Source organism: Lepus europaeus, chromosome 7, assembly GCF_033115175.1.
Source record: "Lepus europaeus isolate LE1 chromosome 7, mLepTim1.pri, whole genome shotgun sequence".
NCBI lineage: Eukaryota > Metazoa > Chordata > Mammalia > Lagomorpha > Leporidae > Lepus > Lepus europaeus.
This window is the reverse complement of record NC_084833.1, coordinates 89,864,292-89,878,122: the sequence shown is the minus strand read 5'-3', so window position 1 is coordinate 89,878,122 and position 13,831 is coordinate 89,864,292. Positions and strand designations below refer to the sequence as shown.

General features: G+C 39.3%; 1 pseudogene; it reads right to left on the bottom strand.

The window, feature by feature from the left end:
• The window catches only part of LOC133763370 (histone H2A.Z-like), a 184,255-nt pseudogene that overhangs the window by 110,852 nt on the left and 59,572 nt on the right, over positions 1-13,831 (bottom strand).

Below are 13,831 nucleotides of genomic sequence, written 5' to 3'. Positions count from 1 at the left end.
TTCTGAGAAACATGAAAGTAAAATTATGCTCCATGTATTCTTCAAAGACTTTTTTTCCCTAAATGATATTTTTCTAAGACATAGCCATATTGTGTGTAGATAGGTTCATTCTTTTTTGCTGCAACATAGTTTTACATTGCATGAATATACCACAGTTTATCTATTTTCCCAGTTGATGGACATTTACAATGTTTCTAATTGTTTTCACCAATATAAATAATAATACTATGAATATTCTTGTACATGTGTAAGATTTTCTTTATGTTATATAATTGGGAAAATAGCAGATTATATTTTATGAAACTGTTAAACTTCAATTATAAATCCAAATCAGATTGTACTATGCTGCATTTCCATCCCTATAATATATGTAGATATATATATTAAATATGTGCATATATGTATATGCATACATATATAGAATATGTATTTGTACATACATATTATAGTTCTTTTTTTGCCTTTTTTCTTTTCAACTTTTATTTAATAAATATAAAGTTCCATAATACAACTTTTGAATTATAGCAGCTTTTCCCCCCATAACCTCCCTCCCACCTGCAACCATCCCATCTCCCATTCCCTCTCCAATCCCATTCTTCATCATGATTCATTTTCAATTATCTTTATATACAGAAGATCAACTTAGTATATACTAAGTAAAGATTTCAACAGACTGCACCCACAAAGACACACAAAGTACAGAGTATTGTTTGAGTAAGGGCAGAGGTCCTACATGGGGAATAGGTGCACAGTGACTCCAGTTGTTGATCTAACAATTGACACTCTTATTTATGACGTCAGTAATCACCCGAGGGTCTTCTTATATTTAACAGGGATCACTTTTCAGTTAAATTTAAATAACTAAGAATAATTGTGTGTTAATTAAAGAGTTCAACCAATGGTATTAAATAGAACAAAAAATAAATAAATAAAAGAAATAAAATAGTAAGTTGTTCCTCGACAGTCAGGACAAGGGCTGATCAAGTCATTGTTTCTCATAGCATCCATTTCACTTCAACAGGTTTCCTTTTAAGTGCTCAGTTAGTTGTCACCGATCAGGGAGAACATATGATATTTGTCCCTTTGGGACTGGCTTTTTTCACTCAGCATGATATTTTCCAGATTCTTTCATTTTGTTGCAAATGACCGGATTTCTTTTTTTTTTTATTGCTGTATAGTATTCTATAGAGTACATGTCCCATAATTTCTTTATCCAGTCTGCTGTTGATGGGCATTTAGGTTGATTCCATGTCTTAGCTATTGTGAATTGAGCTGCAATAAATATTGAGGTGCAGACAGCTCTTTTATTTGCCAATTTAATTTCCTTTGAGTAAATTCCAAGTATTGGAATGGCTGGGTTGTATGGTAGGGCTATATTCAGGTTTCTGAGCAATCTCCAAAATGTCTTCCATAGTGGCTTTACCAGTTTACATTCCTACCAGCAGTAGATTGGTGTCCCTTTTTCCCCACATCCTCGCCAGCATCTGTTATTAGTTGACTTCTGTATGTAAGCCATTCTAACCAGGGTGAGGTGAAACCTCCTTGTGGTTTTGATTTGCATTTTCCTGATGGCTAGTGATCCTGAACTTTAATTATAATTCCAAATCAGATTGTACTATGCTATATTCCCACCCATATAATATATGTAGATGTATATAAATATTAAATATGTGCATGTATGTATATGCATACATATATAGAATATGTATTTGTACATATATATTAGAGTTCTTATAAATCCTCTTCATCAGTAGCAGTAGAAATTTTTTTAATTTATTTATATAAGTTTAGAATTGTTCCAAAATACTTGTGTTTTTTTTTTCATTTTCAATTATCCTTATATACAGAAGATCGATTTAGTATATATTAAATAAAGATTTCATCAGTTTGCACCCACACAGAACATAAAGTGTAAAATACTGTTTCAGTACTAGTTATAGCATTAATTCACATTGGAAAACACATTAAGGACAGAGATCCCACATAAGGAGTAAGTACACAGTGACTCCTGTTGTTGACATAACAATCTGACACTCTTGTTTATGGTGTCAGAAGTCTCCCTAGGCTCTAGTCATGAGTTTGCAAGGCTATGGAAGCCTCTTGAGCTCGCTGACTTCGATCTTATTTAGACAAGGTCATAGTCAAAGTGGAAGTTCTCTCGTTCTCTCCTCCCTTCTGAGAAAGGTACCTCCTTCTTCTTTTTTTTTTTTTTTTGGTACCTCCTTCTTTGATGGCCCATTCTCTCTACTGGATCTCACTCACAGAGACCTTTCATTTAGGTTTTTCTTTTCTTTTCTTTTTCTTTTTTTTTTTTTTTTTTTTTTTGCCAGAGTGTCTTGGCTTTCCATGCCTAAAATACTCTCATGGGCTCTTCAGCCAGATCCAACAACTGCCTTAAGGGCTGATTCTGAGGCCAGAGTGCTGTTTAGGACATCTGCCATTTTATGAGTCTGCTGTGTATCCCACTTCCCATGTTGGATCGTTCTCTCCCTTTTTTATTCTATAGGTTAGTATTAGCAGACACTAGTCTTGTTTGCGTGATCCCTTTGACTCTTAGACCTATCAGTGTGATCAATTGTGAACGGAATATGATCACTTGGACTAGTGAGATGGCATTGGTACATGCCATCTTGATGGGATTGTATTGGAATCCCCTGGCACATTTCTAACTCCACCATTTGGGGCAAGTCCGATTGAGCATGTCCCAAATTGTACATCTCCTCCCTCTCTTTTTCCCACTCTTATATTTAACAGGGATCACTTTTCAGTTAAGTTTCAACACTTACGAATAATTGTGTATTAATTACAGAGTTCAACTAATAGTATTAAGTAGAACAAAAAAAATTCTCAAAGGGATAAAGTATTAAGTTGTTCATCAACAGTCAGGGCAAGGGCTGATAAGTCACCGTTTCTCATAGTGTCCATTTCACTTCAACAGGTTTCCTTTTTGGTGCTTGGTTAGTTGTCACCGATCAGGGAGAACATATGATATTTGTCCCTTTGGGACTGGCTTAATTCACTCAGCATGATATTTTCCAGATTCCTCCATTTTGTTGCAAATGACTGCATTTCATTGTTTTTGACTGCTGTATAGTATTCTATAGAGTACATATCCCATAATTTCTTTATTAATTAAACCTGTTATTATTATATGTTAAAATATATACCAAAAGATACTTTTTAACAGAGATGCATTTTTCTAACATTTATACGTTATCCTTTTTATTTTTTTCTTTTTGGTTAATATTAGTTGGAAATATCTTTTTCTAATCTTGGACTTCCAAGTGTTTTGTCCTTACATTTCTACATCTTCATTTCTACCTTACATTTCTACATCTGCTTTTTTAATCTGTCAGGTTAATCCACTTATATTTACTATGATCATCGATATATTTGGACACATTTGTTACACTGTATTTCTTTTATCAATTGTTATTGCTTTTTCCCTGCTTCTTTTACTCTTCAATTTAATGTTCATTGAATGATTTTGACTGATAAATACCTTTCTTTTGTGGTTACTCTAAAAATCATGTGATATATATTTACCTTTTCAAATACTAAAATCATTCAGTATTTAAAATTCTGAAACAATAAAGGGACCCCCAGAATTTTTCTGCCCAAAGTGCAGTCTGTATCATCACCACTGGCCTATAGTGGGGGCTTGTTTGACAGACACATCCCTGACCACCTGTGGTTGCCATTCTGCTGAAAAAGGATGGACCCAACACCAAATTTGGTTGAAATGTCAAGTGTGATGAAGCCATACATGCACAGCGATGGTCTGAAAAAGTCTGTTACAAAACAAGTCTTGTAGGAGAGAGTAAAGTGTGTCCCAGATGGGTCTAAAAGCAGCTATGAACATAATGGAAAGGAGGCTGGCTTGACCTTTTTTGATAGAGTGTGAGTTGAGGGAAGGGGATGAAATTGTACTGTGTATAAGGTATCTATATAGACCACAATTACTACTACTGGAGATTTTTTGTTACCTGGGTCCTCTGCCTGCAAACAAGCTTTCACTTTGAGCTCTGCTATTTCGTGCTACATTTGAAGTCTTACTAAGCCCCTGTTAAAGATTTAACAGATCTATGTGAAAAGTTTCTGTTGGCAGTTAGGAGGTACATGACATGCCATAGTAGCCTTCATCAAAGTCACCCTGGCTTGTGCATCCCACCCCAGACCTGTATCTCAGACTCAGATGTGTGTCTTGCTTCCAACACCAATTTCGTCTGATGCCAGACTCAAGGGCTCTTCCTCTGTGCCCATTGATTGTCTGCCTCTCCCAGGTGTTAGCTACATTCTAGGGAGTACTACGGGGAAACACGGATACACTAGGCAATATACCAGTCCATTGGGTGGTCAGTCACGTGGAAGAGCAGTTACTATAAGGCATGAAGACTTACTCCTCAATGCAGATGACTCCTTTTAATCTTAAAAAAAATGCCTTTGATGCTTCTGCTGCCTAATCCTAGTACCACGGACCCATTAATGAAGGCACTCATATTTCATATTAATAAAATTACTAGCTCTATAAAATTAACTATTGGTATAGAGAAGGATTTTGGTCTTATAGATTTGCATAATTACCAGTTTATTCCAATAAAACTTAGTCCACAATTTGCCTTCACCTTCAAAGGAACACATATGTCTGTGCCAATTTCATATGGTGAAGTCTAAACCCTCAGTCTTCAGCCTGTGATGGTATTTGGAGATTGAGTCTTTAAAGAGGTAAAATGAGGTTATTTGGGAGGCAGAAATGGGCAAACATTATTGATGGTCTTATAAGAAATTAGGAAACAGACAAAAAACAGATGGAGGATTTGCAGCCATCTGTAAGCCAAAGGATGGGGCCTCAGAAGAAAGCAAACTTACCAACACCCTGGCTTTGGGCTTCTAGCCCCATTATTATTTATATTTTGGGTGCCTATGAGACAAGAGTTTCCAGAGTTCATTACCCAAAAGGATGCAACTTGTACAAGGAATTGCCTCTGCCTTTGGTCAGTCCAGACAGCCAGACCATTGGCTCAAAAGTCTGCAATCAGAGTACCTACAGTACTCTGTGCAACCACAGTACCTACTATCTTAGTCCATGTGTGAAGCTCTAACAAAACCCTTTGATTGAGTAATTGATAAAGCAGACAAATTGATTTCTCACAGTTATGAAGGCTGAGAAGTCCAAGATCAAGGTGTCTGGTGAGGACTGCTCTGTGCTTCCAAGATGATGATCTGTGGGGACCAACACTGGATCGCCACCTGGTGAAAGGAATGAAAAATAAAGGGGATGAATGCCATCTCACATGGGAGAATTGCAGAAGACTAAACAGCATTCCCTTCAATCTGTACCCTTTTTACAAGGCTACCAATCTCATCAGTGATGATGGAACCCTCATGACTTAGTCACCTCCCGAAGACCGTATCTCTTAACATGGTTGCACTGGGGACCAGGTCTTCATTTGAATCAAATGTTTTGGAGGGAACAAAAACTTGTTTCAAGCCTTACCAATGCTTACACTGTTATTTCACTTCTCAGCATACCCAATGGTGGGCCCTTGATGGGACTTTGAACTCCCTTACCGGCCTCAGGCTACAGGCTTCACAGAATTTCATAATGGCTTACTTATGCTCAACTTCAATTATACTAAAAAGGCACCAGTCATCAGTCTTGTGTCAGAGACGAATTGTAATAGGGAGTCTCGGCTCCATCCTTTTTTAAAAAAAAAAAAGTTTCACTGCTAACAACTTTTTGTTTTTTAGAGGCAGAGAAGCAAAGAGAGGGACAGAACAATAGACAGACAGAAACTCCCAGCTGACAGGTTCACTCTCCAAATGCTGGTAACTAAGGCTGGGTCAGGAAGACATCAGGTACCAGGAATCCAATCCAAGTTTCTCTTGTGCATGGTAAACAGCCAAATAGTTGAGTCATTAGCTGCTTCCTCCTAGGGTATGCATTAGCAGGAAGCTGAAACCAGGATCAGGAATGGAGCCAGGATCAGAACCCAGGCACTCCAATAAGGGACGTAAGTGTCTTTTTTTTTTTTTTAATTAATTAATTTTTTTTTTTTTTTGACAGGCAGAGTGGATAGTGAGAGAGAGAGACAGAGAGAAAGGTCTTTTTGCCGTTGTGCACCACACTGATCCAAAGCCAGGAGCCAGGTGCTTCTCCTGGTCTCCCATGGGGTGCAAGGCCCAAGGACTTGGGCCATCCTCCACTGCCTTCCCATAGCAGAGAGCTGGCCTGGAAGAGGGGCAACCGGGACAGAATCCAGCGCCCCAACCGGGACTAGAACCCGGTGTGCCAGCGCTGCAAGGCGGAGGATTAGCCTGTTAAGCCACGGGAGTGTCTTAACTGGCCTCTTGGCCAAATGTCCACACTTAGTTGCTGACAACTTTTAATCTTCTTCCCCTTTGCCATGAACCTAGTCATCTAAGCTGCCTGAAAAGAAAGCCCACAAGATCCTTCCTTTAGCACCAGTGAGCTCTAAGGGGCTACACTTTTAATGACAATACAAACCTCAAGCCTGTTTCCTTTTCTGACTATCTCAAGCCATTTTTGGAAGCCTTGGCAGCTTCCTTGCTTTACCCAAAAAGTTTTATTATGTGAGAAATAAACCTTTTCACACCTTTTTGAGGTGTATATGCAATCATCCACCTCAATATCTGAACCAAATTTTGGGTGGGTGTCATCCTACTTCTTCAGAGCAGCTACACAATTCACTAATTGAGAATCTACTCATTGAAAACTATGCAAAAGTATACACAGTATAATGCATTGCTCTATGCCTTAATATCTCTCCTTCCTCCCAACTAACATGTTTTTCTTTAACTCAGCTCTTTTGTTAAACCATATCAAGATAGTAGAATTCTTATCACTTCATCAAGAAGATGGTTTACTTCATGTTTACCAACTTCTTTGGGTATCACTTCTTTTTTCAGTCTATAGTTATTTTCTCTCCTTCTTTACCTTGCACTTTCCATTATTGTTGTCTCCTTCTAGATGAACTGCTTTGCATTTGCGATTGCTTTTAAGAGCTCTCTTTTAGGTTGCTTTATCCTATACTGGAAAGTACATAAAAAGTGGATGTTGTGACACAGTGGGTTAAGTTGCCACTTGGAACACCCACATCCCCTGTCTGAGCCCCAGGGAAAGAATTAGACTTCCACTTCCAACCCATTTTCTTGCTAATGAATCCCTGGGAGGCAACAGAAGTTGGCCCAAGTTCTGGGGCTCAGGCCATCCATGTAGGAGGCCTGGATGGAGTTCCAGGCTCCTGGGTTGGCATGCTCCAGCACTCCCTGATGGTCTGGCATTGGGGAGTGAACCGGCACATGGAAGATCTCTCTGGGTGTCTCTCCCTCTTTCTCTGTCATTCTACCTTTAAGATAAATAAATCTCCAAAAAAAAAAAAAAAGTAGAAAATACAGACTTTTTTCTCTCATTATTAACTTTTCTTCCATCATGTATGGTTTTATAACTTTCATTTTTTTATTTTTAGCAATTATCTCTGCAAATATTGCCTCTTCCTCTTCCTTTTTAATATGTTTCTGACAATTTCTCCAACTTACATTGGGTCTTATTCATTCCTCCATATTACTAAAGCTTTATTAATATTTTCCATCTTTTGTCCTGTTCATTTACTATACTTTGAGTGATTTATTTGGATCAATTCTCTCAGCTCACTAACTCTTCTTTCACCTATGTCTCATCTGCTGTTAATCTATACTTTTTTTTTTATCTTAACAACTATATTCCTTATACTTAAAATTTTTATTTGGTTTCCTCTTCAAATCTCCCTGGTTATTTTTGAAGTATCCCTTTGCTTTTGCATCTTGGGCTTTATTTTTTATATCTTTTAAACATTTTTTTTAACTTTTATTTAATGAATATAAATTTCCAGTGTACACCTTATGGATTACAATGGCTTCCCCCTCCCATAACTTCCCTCCCACCCACAACCCTCCCCTCTCCCGCTCCCTCTCCCCTTCCATTCACATCAAGATTCATTTGCAATTCTCTTTATATACAGAAGATCAATTTAGTATAAAGATTTCAACAGTTTGCACCCACATAGAAACACAAAGTGAAACATACTGTTTGAGAACTAGTTATAGCATTAAATCAAAATGTACAGCACATTATGGACAGAGATCCCACATGAGGAGCAAGTGCACAGTGACTCCTGTTGTTAACCCAACAAATTGACACTCTAGTTTATGGCGCCAGTAACCACCCTAGGCTGTCGTCATGAGTGGCCAAGGCTATGGAAGCCTTCCAAGTTCCCTGACTCTGATCATATTTAGACAAGGTCATAAAAGACAGGGTGAGGATAGTAACCAATGATCCTAAGAGAGGCATTAACCAGGTTTGAACAATTATACAGCATTAAGTGGGGAAAAGGGCCATCAGTACACACAGGTTGGGAGTAGAGCCATTGGTGGTAGAGTAGAGGTTATGATTACAAAGAAATGAGGCCCAAGTGCACTAGACAGGGCCTAGAACAAAGGACAGAGTCATTATTAGAGGAGCTAAGAAAGGTGCTGTCTAAGCTACAAGTAATTTTTCTGATTGAGAGGCAAGTAGAACCTGATAGAAGGGGCTTGATAATAATCTGTTGGGCTTTAGGCCTTGTAAGTTAAGAGGCCCAGACCTATCTATCTCTTCACATGGGGTATATCCTAAGGGAGGTGTGAACCTCCTAGGGGAAGGCACTCTGTTGACTTTCATTACTTGGCTGGCCTGGGAGGAGAGCTGGCCAGGTAAAGGCAGGTGGCATCTCTAACAGGAAATTTACAGTTCTGCCTTCAATGTTGCTGACCCTACTTGGCTGTCCCCTCAGCTGCAGTGGTCACTTTGGAAGTTGGGCTGAGTGAAGGGCTTTTCAGCTTAGAGCCAATAAGATCTGTGGCTCTGACCTGGGCATCCTTCGACTCCAGGGCAGCTCCATCTCCAGTGATCCAACTCTTGGCAGAGCTGCCAGGGCTCTTCACAAGCTGACTTCTGCTGAAGCCCAGGCTTACCACTTTGAAAGCCCCTGCAGTGGACTGGCCTGTTGGGTCTCCTTGAGGGCAGATCACCGTACAGATCAGCCATTTATAGGCCTGCCACCCATTGCTTCTGATGCCTAGCTTTCTTTTCCTCCTGGTTTGTGTTAAAGCAGACCAGAGGATGCAAGTCAAGGGAGTGCCCAAGTCCCATCTCTAATCTTCGGTGGCTTGAACTACAAGTCTATAGTCACAGGCATGTTCTGTAGTAGTTTTTCTAAGGTAGACAATGCCCATGAGGAAAATTATATTCTCACTTTAAAACTTTCTTTCCCTTTGGTCTGAAAGGGAGGTTTTTTTTCTACTTACTGTATACTTCACTGATGGTGAAGTAAATCTAGCTATGAGATTATTATTTAAGTTCTTATTTTGGCTATGCTATTACAGAAAATTGTTAGCCATCTCTTTTATAAGGTCTAAAGATTAAATTGTGTATCCTACAGATTCCTTCATAATAGAATTAGTTTCCTACCTTGAAGAGAATAGAGAAATGAAAGAACAAGTTGGGCTTAGAATAGAGAAATGAGGGAGCAAGTCCTAGATCACTTGCTGACAATAGCAATATCACATGAATACTTAGCAAACAGTTTCAACCATTAGATAACAACTTAAGAAAACATTTACCAGGAGGTCCAATGCCTTCTATAAATTTTAAGAATCATGTATTTGGAAACACCTCTTAAATATCTAACATGGTGTAGTTTGTTTAACCAGTAAACTTAAGCACAACCATATAAAATGATTTTAGTTTCTTTCTACTAACAAGTTTAAAACATATGATACAGAGATTCAGGTCATTTTATTTATAGTATTATTGTATTATCTGATAATCTCAATGTTCTTTAGAAGTCCCTGGGGCAGTCTCTTGTTTTTGCTAAATTTTAGACATGAAAGCTTTTTTCTTTCTGAGGGCTTGGGTTGACTTTAACTTTGAGCTACACGGGCTTGAGATTTCTCTGAAAATCATTCAGTCTAAATAGAAGATGCTATCTTTCAGAGAGGATTTGCATTGCTTCTGCTGAGCCGAGGGTTGCAGCCAACCTCCAATCACTTTGCTTAGCTTTAAAGATTCCAATGTGCTAAAAACAGGCTGTCCATCATGCTACTGAGAGATAACTTCATCTCTTATTGCTTCTTTAATATTAGCACTCTATTGTGACAAACACACTTTTCCAATTTGTTCTCCAATTATTGTCTGGTCCCACCCCAAGTAAAATTCACAAATTAATTGGCATATTTGTTAGTATAGAATGCAATTTTCCTAGACATTCCTTACCTTCCTTTAGTACAGCAATGCATGAGAAAATTATATTTCACCCAGGATCTAGTTGATTTGAAACACATAGGCCTTGGGAACTTATCTTACTCCTAGAAGTGGATGTAAGGAACAGAGTGTCAGCCCTTTTTACTAAAGATACCTGAGGGCAGAGGTAAAGTGTGCCCCTTACTTCATAAGTCATAAACAGTAGCCCCACTAGACTATGTGTCCATTTCAGCAGAAATAGGGGACTCATTATTATTTAACTTCTCCAGAGTTCTTTCTTAGGATTATTTGATTCAGCTTATATAAAAATGTTGTGTTCCAGGCATGCGCTGTGACATGGTAAGCACTGGCATCCCATATAGATGCCAGTTCATGTCCTGCCTACTCCTCCTCATGTCCAGCTCTCTGCTTATGGCCTTGGAACGCAGTGGAAGATGGCCCAAGTATTGGGCTCTCACACCCATGTGGCAGATCTGGAAGCAGCTCCTGGCTCCTGGATTCGGGTCAGCCCAGCTCTGGCAGTTGCGGCCATTTGGGGAGTGATCCATCAGATAGAAGACACTTTCTCTCTGTCTCTCCCTCTCTGTGTCTGTAACTCTACCTCTCAATGAAATATATAAAAAAATCTTTTTAAAAATTATATTTTATTTTCTCTGTGATTATTGTTTTCACTTTTGTTTGATTGTTTTGCTTTTTCTATCTTTCTCAGGGCATTTAATACCAGTTTATAAAATGTTTCAGTATGCTGGTAACAATTACCACTAAAGATACAGTCTCCCAACACTGTTTTTACTCTCACTTTGATAAACTAAAAGACATTTTAAACTCTTTGCCTGGTTTTCTTCAATCTAGAGATTTGATTTATAACTTGAAGAAGATGGATTTTGACTCAGCGCTTACTAATTACTAAATTTTCATTTAACGGAACATCTTTCCTGAGCTAGTTTCCAAGCTGGCATAATTATTGTACAGAATTCAGAGGAGCTGTTTGCCACCTTGGTTGTTTATCCTATAACTAATAAGTTACAATTATAACAGCAAAACAGTTTTAAAAAGCAAAATTTGTGGCAATTTATTTCAAAGAGCCATTCTAAAGAAAGCAGTAACTTTGAGTGAAATGTAAAATAGAAAAAGCTTCAAAACATGCTGCTAAACATCTTCCAGAAAAGTCACACTGTACCTAGATTTTATTTCATCACCTTTTAGTTATAGAAATAAAAATTACATATTAAAATTTTACATGCAAAGATAATAAAATGTTAAACTGCATGAAAATGCCAAAATGACCTTCATATGTTAGAACACAATCAAAATAGTTTTTCATAGCTCAGAAGAAGGAAAAATAAATTTTCACATCTCACTTTTCTACCTTTTAGGGATGAGAACAAAACATAGAAAAAAAATTTTTCCTGGCTAAAATGACCAAGAATGCTGTAATTTACTGTAATAAATAAAAAGACTCCATGGTAGGATAAATTTTCTGCCCTGAAGGGAAGATTTCTGCCTTTACTTTTTATCTTCATTAAAGTAAATGAATGCTGCATGGATTTGCCATAATAAAAGCATCATTTGCAGTCATAATGGAATAACTGGTAGTGAACTGACCTTCCTTCCAGAAGCAGCAACAAAAGAGTGTAGAGTTGTCATTTGTGGGGAAACGAGGCACACAGGAGTACCCAGCCATTCCCCAAGGAGGCACTTTCTTATTACGGTACCCATGAGATCAGGCCAGGCAGAGTGGTCTCTCAGTGCTGAGAACTCAAGGACTAGGGCAAATGGTAACTGAGGCAGCTGCAAGTTACAGAGTATATCACTCTGCTCATGAACTTCTAAGTTGAGCAAGACTTTCCAGGGACACCTAACTTTTGCTACACTCAGTCATCTGGGGCAGCTCCAAAGTTGTGGGATAGCATCATCCACAGCTTTTAGTTCACTTGTGTATGTGGGGGTTGATGCTGGGAAGTCTCAAACTATGGCTGGGATCACTGGAGCTCCTCAGGTATCATCATCTCTATGTGACATCTCTGTGTTCTCTTTAGGGGAGCCAGACACCCCATGTTCCCAGGTCAGTTGTCTCCAGAAAGGGAAACAGACCAAAGGCCAACTGCATTTTCTAAAGTAACCTTAGATGTTATGCTGCCTCTCATCCAAAAATCACTTAAATTGGCCTAAAATTTGGGGGGAAGAGACTCATGCTCCAACTCTTGGAGAGGAATGTCACAAATTGTGTAGACAACTGCAAAAACCACCCCAAGACCCAGAAGCACAAGTAGAATAGCGTTAGATGGTGATAGAGATCAAGTTTCTTGAAGAAGAAATAAGTTGATCTACTGGGGCAGGGAGAGGGAGCAGGAAATATATAATTGCAGGATTAAGAAGGTATAGAGGGGCCAGCGCTGTGGCGCAGTGGGTTAATGCCCTGGCCTGAAGCTCCGGCATCCCATATGGGCGCAGGTTCTAGTCTCAGCTGCTCCACTTCCAATCTAGTTCTCTGCTATGTCTTGGGATACCAGTGGAAGATGGTCCAAGTCCTTGGGCCCCGGCACCCATGTGGGAGACCTGGAAGAAGCTCCTGGCTCCTGGCTTCGGATCAGCGCAGTTCCGGCTGTTGCAGCCAATTGGGTAGTGAACCATCGGATGGAAGATTTCTCTCTCTCTCTCTGCCTCTCTTCTCTCTGTGTAACTCTGACTCTCAAGTAAAAAATAAATAAAATCTTAAAAAAAAAGAAGATATATAAAATGTAAAATGCAAACCAAATTTCATATTGGTAGCATTCAAGGAAAAGCATATCAAAAACTTGTTGAAGAACATCATCTTTGCATTTGACTTTTTTTTTTTTTTTTTGACAGGCAGAGTGGACAGTGAGAGAGAGACAGAGAGAAAGGTCTTCCTTTTTGCCGTTGGTTCACCCTCCAATTGCCACCGCGGTAGCGCGCTGCAGCCGGCGCACCGCGCTGATCCGATGGCAGGAGCCAGGTGCTTCTCCTGGTCTCCCATGGGGTGCAGGGCCCAAGCACTTGGGCCATCCTCCACTGCACTCCCGGCCACAGCAGAGAGCTGGCCTGGAAGAGGGGCAACCGGGACAGGATCGGTGCCCCCACCGGGACTAGAACCCGGTGTGCCGGCACCGCAAGGCGAAGGATTAGCCTAATGAGCTGCGGCACCGGCTCTGCATATGACTTTTTAAAAAAAAAAAAAAAAGATGTTGGGCAATTTAAGGAAGAATTAGCACAATGAGTAAGAACATAACATCGTACTATAATTTATCTGGAATTGTCTGGAATGGAAGTGTAAGAATAAAGGTCACTGGGATGTAATGAGAAATTAAAGCTCAAAAGTTAACAGTAGAAACTGAGAGACACAGACAACTTTTGAAAGCAGATGGCATGGGCCTTTGGCCTAGAGGTTAAGATACCCACATCTCATATTTGAATGTCTGCGTTCAAACCAAGCTCCACTTTCCACTCTAGCATCTTGCTAATGGTCTCCCAGGAGGCAACAGATGATGGGTCAAGTAATTGGTCCCACAT